Source organism: Helianthus annuus, chromosome 17 (genome assembly GCF_002127325.2).
Source record: "Helianthus annuus cultivar XRQ/B chromosome 17, HanXRQr2.0-SUNRISE, whole genome shotgun sequence".
Taxonomy (NCBI): Eukaryota; Viridiplantae; Streptophyta; class Magnoliopsida; order Asterales; family Asteraceae; genus Helianthus; species Helianthus annuus.
The window spans coordinates 52282278-52285733 of record NC_035449.2 but is presented as its reverse complement, the minus strand read 5'-3'; the positions used below and the strand labels follow the sequence as shown (position 1 = coordinate 52285733).

General features: G+C 37.9%; 1 long non-coding RNA gene across 1 annotated transcript; it reads left to right on the top strand.

Annotated features, from left to right (window-relative positions):
• Nucleotides 1–202: 202 nt before the first annotated feature.
• Nucleotides 203–3109, top strand: LOC118489292. The gene is made up of 3 exons (XR_004887032.1): nucleotides 203–587; nucleotides 2504–2697; nucleotides 2885–3109. It is a non-coding gene; the product is annotated as an uncharacterized LOC118489292 (long non-coding RNA).
• The last annotated feature ends 347 nt before the right edge of the window (nucleotides 3110–3456 follow it).

Genomic DNA, 3456 nt, shown 5'->3' with positions numbered 1-3456 from the left:
AAATAACCGCTCTTGTGTCGGTTTCAAGAGATTATGGTTGGTTTTTGTTGCTGCTCCACCTTTTTTTGCCCACTATCTCCATAACTCCACCACCTAAAATATCATCTTTAACCGTTTTGAGTATTAGGTATTCTTTTGTTCCCCTTAAATATTCTTTTGTTCCCCTTAAATATAACTGCTTTTTAGAATAATCCTAACCATTCAAAGTCCTCAACTTTTAATCTCAGCCCTTCAAGTTCACTAAAATCTTCTAGAGAGGGAGGTTTTTTTACGGTTTTCGTTTCCTTGAATCTCTCCCCACGTCTTCTCCAAACGTCTTCAAAAGACGGAATGTGTGCCATCCCTCCTCTGTCTTCCTCACTTGTGCTTATCGCCCTCACCAACTCCCTCCTCCTTAGTCTTCACCAATCCTTACGCATTGTCTCTTCTATTTCTCTCTCATCTTCATCCATTTACGCTTACGGATTGCAAAACAAGGAACAAGCAAAGATATGGGTTTTCTTTCAAACAGAGTTTGGAGTATTTACGTTGGAGTTCTGCGGTGGTGCGAACGGTTATTGATTGTTTCAACTCCATTTTTGCTTTAGGTACGTAATAATATATCCCAATTTTTCTTATCTATTATCTTCTTAGGATTTGCTTTTGCAGAGGGTTTTTTTTTCCTATTTTGTTTCAATTTGGTTTGATGATTTTCACTATTTCAGTCAATTTGTTACAAATTTTGTTTTTGTTTAAATTAGGAGTTAATAGTTTTTTTTAAGTACAATAATTGTCTACCTATGTTCAGGTTGATTGTCTCACTGTTCACTTTAATATGTACGATGTTTCTTAGATAAAATTCTTGCCTTATTTTATAATGATCTGGCCTGCAGGAAGTAAGGTTGAGCAGAACATGGTCGGTACCGTGTGATATGCTACTTGAACAGTTTTGCCAAGGAAAATAGAAAGAATGCAGATAGAAAATAGAAAGATGTAGAGAATTTGTTTAACTCAATTCATGCCCTTTCATTAATAAAACCTATGGCTTTATATAGCCTTTTCTAAGCAAACGGAAAAGAAGAATTCAAAGCTAAACTCCTAATAATTTGGAGAACATTGGGCATCCCCACGTGTTCCATTATTCCCTCAAGACTAGTTCCACTACTTATTCAAACTAATTATTCAAATAAAAAAGAAATGAACGTTGCAACAACTGTGGGCTAATTTGTGGACTTCAAATGTTCATGCACCTTCTTGGGCTCCCCCATATCCAACTTGTTTTTCTTAGATGGCAGCCCAGGCCCATAACAACCCACAAGAAACGACTCCGTTAGCCCATCGACTCCGTTAAAACAACCCACAAGAAACGACTCTGTTAGCCTATCGACTCGATTCGAGAGCCGCTCAAATGTTTCCTTGTAAGCGGCAACCGTGGTGTCTTGTTTGAGGCGATGTAGAGCCTCCGACGGATCATCGTAATCGGTAGGTCCAAACCGATTGAGCAAGGCGTTAGTAAACTCCGTCCACGCTAACGGACCACGAGTCTTGGTAAACCACCGATGCCACTGCAGTGCTATGCCGTCTAAATGGAAAGAAGCCAAACTAACTTGATCTTCCGTCGCCACTTTTTGAAACTCGAAATATTGCTCGGCTTGGTAGATCCATCCCGTAGGATCGTCACCACTGAACCGGGGAAAATGAAGCTTTAAATATGGCTTCCCCTCGCCTCCTGTCATGACCATCGGACCCTTACAGGAACCCGAAACACTGTTCGGAGCCTTCTCCTTGAGGGACTGCACTTCCGTCATTAACTTATTGAACATAGCTGTGAATTTCTCAAAGTTTTCATTTGTTTCTTGTTGAAATTGCTCAAGAGTTTTTTTACGGGTATCCATGGAATCAGGGCTGGCTCTGATACCACTGATATGCTACTTGAACAGTTTTGCCAAAGAAAATAGAAAGAATGCAGCTAGAAAATAGAAAAATGTAGAGAATTTGTTTAACTCAATTCATGCCCTTTCATTAATAAAACCTATGGCTTTATATAGCCTTTTCTAAGAAAACGGAAAAAAGCTAAACTCCTAATAATTTGGAGAACGTTGGGCATCCCCACGTGTTCGATTATTCCCTCAAGACTAGTTCCACTACTTATTCAAACTAATTATTCAAATAAAAAAGAAATGAACGTTGCAAACAACTGTTGACTAATTTGTGGACTTCAAATGTTCATGCACCTTCTTGGGCTCCTGCATATTCAGCTTGTTCTTCTTAGATGGCAGCCCAGGCCCATAACACCGTGAGAACCATGGAACCAAACACTGAGTACCGCATAGACCCAACAGTTTGATAATTAAAGTTCGAGGTTCTGTGTTTTACATTAGAAAGGTTAACGGGTTGGTGGGTTGACTTTTATTTATTTATTTTAAAGTTTTAATCTTTTTCTTTGTTTGTCTTTGTTTTTTTATTATGGATTGACTATAGTTCTGATCATTTACTAACATGAATTTTGCATATGTTGTTTAAGGGTTTAAGAGGTGTCTGGAAGCCACTGATCAACAAAACCTCCATCAACAACTGAATATCAAAGTCAAATTTTTTTGATATGTCCATTGTGTTGCAGAATAAAGCTTTTGAATATGGAAAATATCATATTGATTCTGCAACGCTTGAAAATGGATCAAGTTTGACAGCAAATGTCTTGCCCTTGCCCTCAAGAAGGTAATCTTTTTCCTAAAACAATTGTTTTATTTGTTTATTTTAAAGTTTCAATCTTTTGTTGTTTATGTCTTTGTTTTTTTATTGTGGGTTGACTATAGTTCTGATCATTTACTAACATGAATTTTGCATATGTTGTTTAAGGGTTTAAGAGGTGTTTGGATGATTTTGGTATTCATGTTTGTTTTAGGTAAGCGATGATAGATTTGAAGATAAGTTCAACAACAAAAAAGCAAAGATTAGGGATTGTATCAAGATAGTCGATGGGAATATTAATTAGAAGTGGATCTTAGATCATACCAGTTAACATGAGAAAGATGAGTTGGAGAAAATGGTGATATATTTGGAACCAATCAGAGTTGGCATTGAGCAAGATGAATGGTTTCTGGAGAATAACAGAAATTAAATGGTTTCTACAAGTGTTGGTGCACTTGTGTCTGTACTTTGTCTGTATTCGGTCTGTATGTAACGATGTCCTGATTTGTGTTGTAAGTTGACCAAGTCAACCATCCTCCGGTTTGACTTGGACAACAGATTGTATGTTGAAAGATGTTCTGATCGAAGGATAGTTCCTCGAAGGATGGTGTTAATCCTTCGAGGTGCACGAAAGATATGGTTCGACTGATTAGACCTCGAAGGATGATCCTTCGAGGTCAATGCTCATCTTTCGAACATCTTGTGATCGATAGATGATCCTTCGGACCATCTATCGGATCCTTCGATCCAGACTTCATGAGCTGGGTATATATACCCATGCATGTG